The sequence below is a fragment of the Melanostigma gelatinosum genome (assembly GCF_949748355.1).
Source record: "Melanostigma gelatinosum genome assembly, chromosome: 15".
In the NCBI taxonomy this organism is placed as follows: domain Eukaryota; kingdom Metazoa; phylum Chordata; class Actinopteri; order Perciformes; family Zoarcidae; genus Melanostigma; species Melanostigma gelatinosum.
In genome coordinates, this window is record NC_136648.1 from 7,002,269 (window position 1) to 7,016,528 (window position 14,260).

Sequence of the window (14,260 nt, forward strand, 5' to 3'; positions counted from 1 at the left end):
GTTCAAACTCCAGGGTAGTTTAGTCTTATGATATACACACACTTCTACATATCAATACTATGTGAAATCATAAATACATCTGAACAGTGAAGGAGTGGAACCGTTAACCTTATAGGCTGCTCTGTATTCTTTAACTAATGTTCAATTGTTTGCTAGCTAATGTTACTCATGACAGCTTGGCAGAGAAGCTCTAATTAATGAAATGAATGGAGCAATATGGCCAAATAATAAAAGATAAAAAAATGGACAACAGCAAAATATAATAAACTTTTTTCCCCATTGAGGAAGAAAGAGAATCTTCCTGTTTAGCTCCATCGCCGTTTTCTTGCTGAGTTGGCAACAAATTTGATGAATTCAGCAGCATCATTGAACTCATTCGGCTTAAGTCTGTCTCTCAACTTGCTTTCTTCAAGGTACTTTTATTTTGCTCAATCCATCTCACCAGCCTGGTGCAACATCATTCAAACTTAAACCGTGATTTAAGGCTTAAATATGAATCCTTGCAAACCAGCCTCAGTTTACACTAAGTCATATTAGAGATGAATACATCTCGAGGGACCTGCCGATTAAATGTAAATTCATATTTTTGCAGCTCGCTGCATGCAATTATTGTCATGTTTCTCTTGTATCTGTGTGTATATGATCAGAGAAAAATACTTACATGTAGCGCATTAACCATGCAGTGAGTCTGTTATCACTGTCAGTATTTCACAGATAAGAGTTCAATCCATGCATAGGTGTGTGTGTGTGTGTGTGTGTGTCACCTTATAAACCTCTCAGTGGTTCCCTGTATATTTCCCATGTATTGTCACAGCATGTACTTCATTAAATCTTAAACCTGGGCCTAATGACCCCATGTGGTGCTCACACCATGATGCTTCTATTTTAGTGACGGACAGGGCGCTTGGGAACATATTAAGTCACAATATGTCTTCGCAATGAGATCAGCTAAGTGCACATCAAACATACAAAACACGCCTTTTTCTTGTGGCATCAGTTTCTCTATTTGCAGTAAAATGAAGTCTTTACTTGCTTATGTTGATATAATTACTTAAATGAAATAAAAAAAAGAGAACCTCACCTAAAGTAGTATACTTTTGTACAATGGGGGATTTGCTAAATGTAGTTTGGTTTTATGAATAAATTGGTGAATCATGTCAGACAAAGGTTTTCTAGATATTTACATATTTCTATTACATGCCTGGAAACAAATCGCATGTCCACTCACTTTCCACCTCTGGTATTTCAACACGGGATAAACATCAAGATGATTTTGGCCATTGCTGTTCTGTAACTTACAAAGAGTTTGTAAAAACAATTCAAAAACTAGTTCTTTAACTTCTGTTCATTTGCATTTTTCACTTTTCCATTTTGCTCCTTCCATGTTACTATTGAATACTATTTTGAATAAACCTTTTTACCCGTTGACAATGTTGTTGTCTCTTGATCTTATACTACATATAAATTGTAAACAGCGAATACTATGTAATTCTCTCAGTGTACCCTACAGTTACATACAACAATCAACACACTTACAAAGATGATACAAAATGTGTGTGGATGGACGTCTATAAGTGTGACTTTTGAACACCATTAATACATATTTTTCCAATAAGATATTAGTTACGTTTTGTTTTCCATGATTTTTATAAGATTCACAAGAATTCCAAGATTTTTTAAGATGTTTATTTTTTTGTGGCCACAATTTATTTGAATATTTTGCAGGTAACATGAGAGCAATTAAAAGCAAATGAAGACATTTCTAAGAGATAATGGCAAGACCAAGCTAGTTAACGTACAGCACTCTAACTGACGGACTGCTGCAGTATCACAACACGGCTCCTGTATTCGCATAATAATAAGCCATCGCTTCAACCACCACAGCCAGGCAACGCAGCTGCGTCTTAACAGAAAGAGCGCATAAGTCGCTGCAAGTAAATCCCATTATGACTCTTCAGGGTTCACTTAGTTGACAGTGACAGTTTTCAATTTTATTTTCACACGTTGGGATTTCTGGTACTGCACCCAATGCACCTGTGCACATTATTCTTTCCCACAAACACTCACACTCACTTAGAAACATTTTTTACAGGCTAAATTGTGTAAAATGAAAGACGTTGTTATCTTTCCGATGCAAAATGTTCTTGAAAAAGGAACAAAAACACCATCGCCTCGTTTGAAGGTGTAGAGAGACGGAATATGCACTCACAAAATCACTCACATCTCTCCCTGAATGACGCAACACACTGTGTTTAAATTGTATTGGCTGCAATTACTTCAGCTCAGCTCACCAGCAATGATGATAACTGCAGCAGGTCTGTGCCGTGAAATGATAAATCAATAGCTATGCAGCACACTGTGGCAATCAAAACACACCTCAGCCATTCAATCATAACTGATTCAATCATCAGGTTGCCATGGCAACTTGGAGCTCTGTGTGTGTGTGAGAGAGAGAGCATCAGAAAAATCAGAAAAAGGACAGAAATATCTGAGGTGACTGGCCTTCATCATTTCAGTGACACAGATGTTATATGACATGAAGTACAAAACGACACTTGCAAAGCTCTCACCTGTCCCGTTGGTTCAAGTTGGCTGTGAAGTTGAGGGACGGAAGGACGGATGCAGAAGATTCTGGGAATGAAAGGAGAAGGAGAAGAGACACATACAAAGCAACACAAGACAGAGAAGTGCGAGTTGAGTGGACAGTCTGGGGCTGACAGTCTGGGGCTGACAGGTGGTTTCAGCTTTGCCGGAAGTTTAAATGAGTGTGCCAGAGAAGTGGCGTGGGCGTCATGTTCTCATGTCCTCAGCCCTCTATCGTTGTTTTGCATCATATTTATGGACTGAAGCAGCGACAGATTGACAGACGTGTTTTGGAAATCACCACAAAAAAATCTTTTCATGCAATTACTTCTTCTGTTTATCGCTGAGTTGCTGTCAATATGTGTTAATGTAACTAGATTAGCAATAAAACCACCTGCAACTCTGAATACTACCATAAGTGTGACTTTTAAAAATCGTTTTAGATCTCTGCTCTATTTCTATAAAGAAAATGTGTTGCCAAGTAAAACACTTTAGAGAGTTTGGACCTTTAAAAACATCAAGAGCTACAAGCTCACTCCGATCACATGTGCAGGTATCATGAGATAGCTGGTGAGTTAAAATTGGAGAGTTACTTTCAAACCGTCATAGAATTATTTTCAAAGCCCGGCGCTATTCCTGCACAGCCATGCTGGCAGCTTTACGAGGCTGTACTTTGACACAGCGGTGCTTTGTGCTAAAAGCTAAGATGAGCCTCATGCTAACATGTTTTCATACCTGTTGGAATCCTCTGACTTTCCCTCTCTGGCCACCATGAGGGTCACGCTTGAGTTTAATTACATAACAACAATTGGATGAATTGCCATCAATTTGTTTTCCACATTCATTCCCCCTCAAGAGGAATTATTATTATCCCTTCAGCATCAAGTCAAAATTTGAGTTTGCTCAACTGTTATAATCAAATACCTGTAAAACTAATGACATCCAGCCTCAGCTGTGTTCTAATGAGCAAATGTTTGCTACGCGCTAAAATGATAAACACGGTAAACATCAAACCTGCTAAACTTCAGCCAGCATCGCATTGACATTGTTCAAAATAGAGTCAAAAATGAAAAAAAGGCAACTGAACCCTTAAAGTTCATTTTACTCAAAGCTTGTGAGAGGTGAGGATCTGATCTGGATCCACAGCCAGCCCTGTCTGAACCATCTGCTGTGCTGTGAGGGGCCGCGCTATTGTCAGCAGTGAACGCCGTCAGATGCTGAGCTCCCTAGTGCGGAGGAGGCGAGGAGTGAAGAGGAGAGGATGAATGGATGAACAAAAGATCACAGGCTCGCTTCAGTATCACCCTATTCTGTTTTCCAATGAAAAATAAAAATATTCTGACGCAGATGCACATGAAATGAACTGTTCTATGTACACACACACACACACACACACACACACACACACACACACACACACATATGTATATTGTATATATTGTAGTGTCACGGTTGTCCCTAGGGTGGGGCAGTGCAAAAGAGAGCATCAAACAGGCACAATCCGACCGTATAAACAAAAATAAAGGTTTTATTGGCCCATCTCACTGGCAGTTCCTTTAACTCCAAAAATCACACCTCAAACAAAAAAGTCCATGAATAAACCTAAAGCGTCCCGGAGGAGAAAGGGGGTTCTTCATCCAACAAAGTACTCCCACCCTGCAAAGTCCTTGGTCTCACTTCCTCCAGGTATGCGTCCTCTCTCCTACTCCGGGCCCCCCTCCTCTGCCGTGGTGCTCTCCCCTTTATTCTGTTTCCCAGCCCTGCCCAGGGGCCTTAAGCACCTGCAGCTGGGTGCATGATGAGGCAGTTTGGGAGCTGTAGTCTCTAGCCCGGCGGCCATTTTGGGTTGTGGGCCCTGATCCTGGGTGAAGATGTAGCGCCCCTCCACAACCTGTCCCCTTGTGATGCCACAATATATATATTTATACGGTTTAGTGGCCATTGTGTTGCTTCTGTGAAAGCTTTTCCCTTGGATTTTCGGTTGAAGAATGAATAAATATTGAAATGAATCCAGAGCTCTTTCCTCTTTCGTTTCAAGTCCAAAGATTAAAGACTGTTTGTGTCACACTAATCTATGTTTTATTCCTAACAAAACACTGTTGGTGGAAGCATAAACTCTCCCAGGAAAGACCTATCCAATAAGAAATGCAGTTTTATGAATTACTCATAATTTGAGAGGTTTGAAATGCACTGGTAAATTATTTATTTTACTTGTTCATGTTCGTGCTAGTAAATCAAGTTGGACTTAAGGCTCTAGCTATACGTATCGAGAAATCTTCCGTTAATATACGAAACCAAAGAAGAGCAGCCGTTATTTTTTTGGTACACCTTCAAATACATGTAGACATGTTTTTATTGGCAAAATGTGCAACAATTGCAGTAAAATTAAAAAACGGTTGTTTTTTTCCCAAAGTAACTTGTTAATGCCAAGCTGATCATGATGCTCAGGCATCACTGAGTCATCAGGATACATCCTCTGGGGACGATGAATGTCCAGCAAATAGTCGTCAAGATATTTTAGTCTGGACCAAATTGGTGACGAATCCTTTGATACCTTTGTTTAAATCTTCTGCTTAAACTCCACAATCGGTTCACATGCCTCCATCCTCAAATAATAAAAGCTCTGTCCATCACACAATTTGCGGACAAAATGTTGAATCCGGTCCACTGGTCCGCGTCCTCTACACCTGTACTCCCCTCAGAATAGAAGTGAAAGTAATTGTGTGCTTACCCTAGACCTGAGGTCCACAACGTTTCATCCCCGTGGTTCAACGTGAAGCGCGCTGTTGTAATTAGCGGGGTTAATATCCCGGGCAGCATCTCTAAATGAAATCTCTAACTCCATGACGATGCGTCTGAGTGATGCACCTGTTCACGGTAATTACAGATGCAGCCTGGGAGTGTGCTCATAATGAGTTGGGAGAGTCAAGGTTGAATCACTTTAAAGGCACATCCCACCACTTTGCCAGTAATGTTTTCACTCTGTCTACATTGAAATTGTAAGTCACCCACTGGGAGAGGAAGCCTGGACCCACTGGATGTTATGAAAACTACACCAATGACTACAATCGTCTTAAAGCTGCAGAATGACGTCCAGACTGGTGCCTTGGATCTCGGGGCAGCATTACTGGTCAGTCGGTCGGTCCATATTTCGACGAGATGGATGACTGTGATATTTGATAAAGACATGCATTGTCTCCAGAGGATGAAGCTTGCTGACTTTAGTGATTTACATTTAATTTAGCTCCACCAGCAAGTCAAATTTTGCACTTATTCCATGCAACATTTATTAGATATATTGGCACAAAATCTTGCATGGATTTATATATTTCCAAGATGATGTATCCGGAAGACTTTGGGGATCCCACAACTTTTCCTCCACTGCTACCACAAGGTTGAAATCTTTGGTTGTCGATCAGTCAAATCAGTGTTGTTTACAATTCGGGCCACATCTCTACTGAACTTGATTTTCTTGCCATATTGAAAAGATTTATTAGAGCCTTTTATGACATGAAAGCAATTGTAAGTGGCTAAAATATGCAAATAGGTAAAGGAAACATGTTTCAAACAGGAGATGGAGTACATTTGAGTAAATTGATGAGTATATTTGTGCCATAATTAAAAGGATAAACAAAACAATGCAAAATAACACAATATGTCGGTGAAAAAGAACGGATGAAGTTTGCCATTGAGTCCCTCTGAAGCGGCAGTATTTTCCCAGAACAAAAAAAACATTTGGCTTATGGCCGGAGCAGAACCTAATCGTGGTCCCTACTCTGGTTGGTGTTTAATTGTCTGTATTGCCAAGAGCTTCTAATTCTGTCACTGATGAATGTCAATACTCCGAGATGTGCAGATGAATCGTCTCTAGTTTGCAATGATGCGATAAATGCAATTAACCCATAACAACACATGCACTTAGAGATTAAATGTTAGTCATTTAAAATGAAACATGCATTCTTGCATTCTTCATCATATTTAAATATATTAATGCAACGGTTAGGTTATTAATTTGCCTGAACTGCACTTTTGATGAAAGCTGAGCAAAGACAGACAGACATCATGAGATCGGTCAATCAGACACACATAATGAAATTCAAATGGAACGACATCTAGAGTCAAATGGTGGATGCCATTAGCTGCCCAGCTGAACTAAATGTTCCTACCAGAGCACACCTGAAAAAAGTAATCATCATTTTGTCCTGAAAGAAGGCCTTGCTCCTTCATTTGGAAGCAGAGACCTGCAATTCAGATTGAGGGGTTTGCATGAGATCATCAGCTCTGGTGACAAGAATCGAAACTGTTTTTTTGTTGTAAATTGAGATTTAGGGGAAACGGGATGAGCCTGGGGATTTGTTTTTACTGTTGTAGCTCAGTTGGACTTACAGAGGTAATGAAGAGCTCTCAGTTTGAATTGAAATGTCCCTCATTTTGTTTTGCCAATGTCCCAGTATATAAATGAATGCCACTCCGCATGAAGCCTCTCCGTGGCCCTGAAGTGCTCTCCGACGTGTGCCGCGCCCTCACATCTCCTCAGACAAATTTCCTGCGACCCTTTGAAACCCGGCTCTCTGTGTAAGTATGTGCTTAGGCAAGAAAGGCCTTCTGCACGAATTGAAGTCAATGACACGGGCTGCAGGGGCGCGAGAGCAAACCGCGTCTCCATGGAAACAACATACTGGCAAGTGTGTCCAGTGAGGAGCCTGCAGCGCCACATTGGAATTGCGGTTTACACCAATCTGAAACCCATCATCAAGAGGGAAGCAGCCAGAGAACACAGAGAGAGGGACTCTTATTGTCTCCGCCAAGTCCTGCTTCGCCTCAATGTATGTGGTACAAGACGTCACGAAATCCCGGCATGTGAGGGACACATAGGAGACAGTATGAGTGACACGTTTTGTAGAATGTTAGTGGCAAACGTCTCACGTAAACAGAAGGGTAACAAGTCTTCTCAGGTAGAAAGTAATAGGAGGCAAGAGTTGGGATGCCAACCGTGGACTGCAGAGTCCCTGGTTGTCGGGTTAAGTAAATTCAATCCCTGCTTCTTTCTCTCTCTTCATTTCTTGTCATCTCTCTGTCATCAACTATTAACAAAGGCATAAAATATCGCAACGAATACTTTTCAACTCTCAATCTGAACTTATCGTCCATGCTGGCTAAGAAGTCATTGTTCACAAATGCAGAAGTAAATCATGCGCACAGTTCATAAACGTATCAACAAACACATTGGAGTTGTTCAAGGTTATTTTACAACTTTAAAAATATGTACTATGAGTAAACATTTCATTAAACTCATGTATTTAGACACGTGCACCAAAGAGCAACACTGAGACCAAAGAATTGCCGGACGTCTGACGTTCAGCAACAAAACTGGTGAAACACAGAACTTTATGATTTTCTTTTATCCACACAAATAAATGAGAGGGACCACTCGTGCCTACTGCATCAACGCCGATAAATATTCTCCCATTTTCATCTTGACAGCCAGTGAGGAGGAACAAGTTCAGTTCTAACAAGTTCAAACTTCAAAAATACTGTTGTCACCGTGTGCCCCTTGAGGCCGCCACGTGTAAAGTCTTCTAGAATATTTGACACCATGCCAATAAAGCCCTGTCGTGAAACGCTGCAAAGGAGTTATTAAAACAAGAGGACATTTTTATGTGTTGTCTGTTTAACAGGTTGTTTTTTTTAAAGCTGTGACATGTCCGCCAAAGCAGTTCAAATATTCTCATTTAGAAAAGCAACACTTGCTTTCTTATTCTCTCATTGTCATTGCAGATTGGGTATGTCTCTGCTTGTTGTGCGGTGAGCCCACGCCAATCAAAGTCCCACACATAGCCCCTGTTGCTGTGGCCTCTGCACTGCGCTTGTGTATGTACTGTATGTACCGTATGTACCGTATGTACTGTATGTACTGTATGTACTGTATGTACGGTATGTACTGTATGTACCGTATGTACCGTATGTACTGTATGTACCGTATGTACTGTATGTACCGTATGTACTGTATGTACCGTATGTACAGCTGTTCACTTTCTGTATCTGTCGGTTGTTGTTTGGTATGAGAATTCATGATTTCGTTTTTCTCCCCTCAAGCTTTAGACAGCATCTCGTCTTATGTTACTTTAAAAATAACATCTTTGATCTTTTGAGATGTTGTGGGCCGAGGTTGCTCTAACAGAGTTGCCATGGAAACAGTGGCCATCAAGCTACCATTTCCCTATCTACCTCAAGGTGGAAGAAAGGCTGTAATGAACAACTCTGCCCCCTCTCCTCTACATCTGACTTAAGATGGTGGGGATTTGTGGGTGAATCAATGCACGATTGGAAAAGGAATGAATGAATATGGCTCAGCTGCACATACGTCACTCATACAAATGCGGTACATAAAGACACATATATACATATATTATATAGATGACTCACTCCCGTTTCTCATCACCCTGCTGGATCTATTTCCTGTCATAACGACTCTGATAAAGCCAGCTGAGAGGCTGCAGGTTCGTAACTACAGAAACAAAATCTCCAGGCTCGATTGATCGGCGGCGGGGGGGCTGGCTAACGGCGGGGGGATAAACAAAGTTATTCTGATACATGCGGAAAGGAAAGACAAATTCAGATGTAGTCAGAGCTGCTCACACTGCGGTAATGATACTTTAGTCGTCGACCGCTGCAGGAGAAATGCAGAGAGATGAGGTCACCATCACTGGTCAAATAGAATTCAATTCAAGCTTTAACATTAACAAAACATGAGATGCTTACACAATTCAATGTGCAGCTTAAGATGCAACTGGTAGTTCCCCATCCTTTCAGCTTGTGACCGCACAACAAAAAGCAGTGTGTCGTTGGTCTCTCGTCATGCTTCAGATGCTGATGAGTTGCTAGCAGATCGCAAACATTTCCCCTCTACACTTCTCAAAGGGTTTAATTTAAATAAGTGTTTCATGGACAAAGAGGCAAAATGAGTTTGTTGAATTAGTTTATTATAAACTGATAAACAAATAAAAGCTGTGGGCGTTAGGTTAGCACAAAGAGCCTTAAGATCTGCCCTGATGCAAGTAACCTAGTGGAGAGGTGTTCTTTAGTATTCACTCCATCAAGGTGACAGAATGCTCCAAATCACCCTCAATCAGAAAAGGTAAGCCAGCAATGAAGAAGAAGAGTTTCTGGCTGACAATATCTGCAGAAATGAGGTTTGATTTACACGGAGGAAGGATCAGAACGGCCCGACTGTGCAGTTCCCCACTCTTAAGCGCTCCAGCATCAGACCCTGATTGGCCAAAAGGTGAAATGCACGCAGCTGCTCTCAGTTCTTAATCAGGCACAACCCCACAACCTACACAACAGGTGATCTGAATAACACTCCAATCAACTCAAGACAATTGTGAGATTCAGCAAAAAATGAATTGGGAAGCAACAAATGGCAGACAGACACATTCAACAGCTGGTGAACATAGAGGAGCATTTAGCAGCTAAAAGTGACTGAATAACAGACAAACATTCATCAGGTGGACAAAAACATGATTTAAAAATGACAGCTGATGTTGTTCCGTATACCTGCTGGATGTGTAAAAGCTTAAAAGGAGACAACGTGTCAATGCCGTGTTCACAACTCGTTTCCTTTATCCCAAACTGGCCATTGTTATTACAGGTTTTAAATAACTGAATCTGTATGATTATTCTACTCCCTTCATAATCACAGCTGAGCTTTAAGTTGGTTGGATGTAAATGCATGATGTCCCGAACAAGCATGGGCCAAAAAGAAGAGGGGGAATCAGGAGAACATGGAGAGAGTCAAAAGTAAAAAAAAAAGAAAGAAAGTTATACATAAAGGAAGGCGAGTCCAGTGGAGGGAACATGATGTGCTGCTGTGTGGGGGAAGTCTCTGACGGGCTTGTTGTGATGAAGGGTCCTGGTGCAGCAGGAGCTGCAACCGTCAGGCTGGAACGATGTTTGACAGGAGCAAAGCGTCCAAGAGGGGCCAACACAACCTGCCAGGACCGCTATGGGGGGGCTGCAGAGCTAGAGGAGAACAATTGTTGAGAGAGGAAACACACACACATACACACACACATGCATACACAGTGAGTGGACAGATGGAGGTACACTCACAAACACACACTCCCTGTGCGGTTATACTCGCACACATTCATGCATATACACTGCGGGGACACGGTGGCGAGTTCATATCAGTGCCGCTGTGACCTCTGCACACAGAGAGGCTGCCAACTCACTCTGACCATCTTTATTCAGTTATGATAATGCCGTGTCACGCAGGTACAGATTATGTTAAGGTGTCTGAGGGGAAAGCTTGAATAGGATGAGAGCTCTCAAGCTGGGAGTGTTACTGTGGAGAGCGTGCTGCCGGAGACTTCATCTGCTGTGATTCTGAGACGCTAAAGCCTACAGTGGAAGATATATGTAAGAGTCACACAGAACTGCATCAAATCACATTATTTTGTTCGGCCATTCTCTGCTTATAATACAAGGCAGGACAGTTTAGTTGTTAGAGTTCATATTTGACTTTTTTCCCCTTCCTAAATCTCGACTGATTGCGTCTTTACATGTCACTAAAATGTACTTTGTCCACGATGGTTTTGTTTGAGGACATAAGCTGCCACAGTCAGGTCAGATATTCACAATATAACAGTCATTTTTCTGTGTTTTCTAGTTCATTAATATTGTTTGTTTTACTGCCAGCAACGCAGATGTCGAGGCCACGTGGAGCAGACGAGTAGAGGAGAAGAGTAGAGTACATTATTCTTTTCCTGTCTGGTTCTGCAGCAGTATTGGACTGAAATAAGTGAAGTCGGAGTTAACATTTTTCAGCGCACACTCCTTTTTGGCCCAAAGCAATTATCACTTGGCAGAACAGCACAGCCAGTCTCTTAACAAATTGATATGCATCTACTTAGAATTTAGAGTAGCGGCACTTAAACAGATGACAAAAGAACAGGCTGAAACCACAGGCACAACAAGTAAGCAAATGAAGAGACGCAATTAACCAAATCTATAAAATGGAGATAATAAATCACTGCGTTAGGAACCTATAGTTGAACTGTTTGATGCGAGATGGAAGAAGAAACCGAAAAAAAAAACATTGTCCAAAAATGCTGAAGGCAGAGATTCATATTCAGAAAAGAGAGCAGGTTGAGAGTCAGCAATGAGTTGTGTTGCTTGCTACGTGACTGCCTGTGTGGGCTCATAGTCTTTGTTCCCTCTTACCTGGTGACATACTATGACTTGTAGCTATGAGCAAGGCTGGATTAATGACCTGGCAAAGTGTGCAACTGCCTCAGGGGCCCCAAAACCCTCGGATCCCAGACAGATGCGGGCATATTGGTAAACGGTAAATGATGTGTCGGTGTGTATGAAAGAGTTTTAATAATAGTTAGTTTTGGTTTATGGGAACCTAATTATTTCATTGTGTGTTCTTCAACCACTGACAGGCATCGTTATCTGCTCGAGGAGTTAAACTGTGAAGAGCACATCGCTTCACACAAGAGCACTCTAGACAAATGATTCGTGACACATTTCAGGTAACGCAGACAAATGCAACGTGTCTGACACTTTAGACTCTTTGATTCTCGGTGGACACATGTTGCAAAATGTCTCACGTCCAGTGTTCAAACAGACAAGCAGCAAGAATGCGATAATAAAAGTGTTTTTTTGCTTTAAAAGGAAGTTGAACGCTGACACGTTTTATCACAGAGCTTTCAGATGTACTGCAAATTCCGGTGTAACTGTCAGATACACAGTATCCAGAAGTGAGGAGGGGAGAGGTTAAGGCATGTTCTTCATCATATTTTATTATAGTGTGCGAGTGGGAAATTATATTGCTCAAGATGGAGAGTGCCTTATGAGAAATGTGCATATTATATGAGTGTACAATGCATACTTATGTGTGAATGTCCCCTTCTGTGGATTGATTATCTGTATGCTGCATTATCATTCAACACACACACATACACACACACACATGCAAAGACACATGTGCACGGCGATAGTGCGAATGATCGAGTCAGCGAGGGCAGCAAGCAGGAGGAGAGAAATACAGTCGAGGAGGAGGAGGAGGATGCGACATGATTTAGAATGAGATCATTAACCTTGAGAAACAGAATGGGCTTCGCGACATAAACACTGTCTCTCAGACGGACACCTTGCTAGAACAATAGCTTGTGCACACACAAGCACGATACACTCATGAATGCTCAGAAAAACACAAGCAGGCGAGGAGGTGTGTACGTAAAAGCAAGCGCACGCACGCACGCACCCTGAAATAATCCCTAAAGAAGTCATCAGCTCTGTCCAAAATACTGCTCACTATATCTAAGCAGGTTTTGAGTGTGTAGTGCGTTCATATTGGAAAAGTGACGACAAAAATAAAAAGGAAATTCGGTACGCTTACTAAAAGTGATTTGTAGGTGGGCTGTAGATGGACACCATCGTCCCACAATGCAATGCACAAAGCAAATAGAGGAGCTGATCACAGCTGCCAAAAATGAAAATAAAACTGCCAACATCTTGAACGTGCGGTAACCTTCCAAAGTTGCGTATTGCCTCATTTCCAGTTGGTAAATATATCGATGATTAGAGTAGAGTAGAGTAGAGATGGGAAAGATCTTCAATGTGAACAGCATGCGAGCGTTCACAAAATCAAGACAACTGTACGATTCCAGAGATTATTCACTTTGCTTTTGCTTGTTGTGACTTTTAAAAGCAATTGTAATGTTTTCTTAACGTCTCATGTGTAAAATATTCATATGCTTCTGTAGAGCACTTTGAATATCCTTGTGTCTGAATTGTGAGGACAGTGAGGACAGCAAAATCACACTTGAATATTCAGCAGATCCAGTAAAGTAACTCAGTCAGTTGGTTATCACACAATCCTTATTTATTTGTCCACAATCTTTAATCCATTCTACTCTAATTATTTAGTATGTAAATTATATTTCAGTTCATTTGCAGGTTAAGCCAGAGAGTGAAAGCTTCCCTCTGTCAAATCCAGTAGTAAACATCTGCCATCACACTCTCACTAGATACAGATGAAAAGAAAAACACATTCATTAACTGGCACAAAGGCTCATGGGATACAGACGGACAAAAAGCCCTTTCAAGAGTGCATTATACAGCAGTCATGTCGCAATGCCTTTTAATAGAAACTCCCATTCAACAACAATGAAACAGACAAATATCGACCCCCAATATTTTTGGCAATATATCTCTCAGATAAGTTTAAGTGTCATTTGTCATTTTTCGTAATCTTCTTCCTCGTGTCATGTTCAAAATACAATTTACAAAATGGTTTTAAAATACTGGAAGATATTGTTTTTAATTTGAAATGAGTTGTTGAAAAGCGTAGCAATGTTTTTGTATATTCAAGTCAGAATCATCAAAATGATGAGTGAAGACACAGTTGAGGAACAAAAAAGTACGTTTGAACATTAAAGCCGTCAAATAAAAAGGTCCATATAAGACAAGTATAAAAGTGATTTTAGACGCGTGTTATTTGAAGGCTGTATGCTGAGATTCACATTTCTTTTTGACACACTGCAGAACATCACAGAGCAACAGTAAACACCTGTATAAAAGAACTAACGTCTCTTCCCGTCTAGAAAAGCATGCTACAAAATAAAGTGTTGTTATTATAATTATGTATTGTTTCCAAAATAAACAT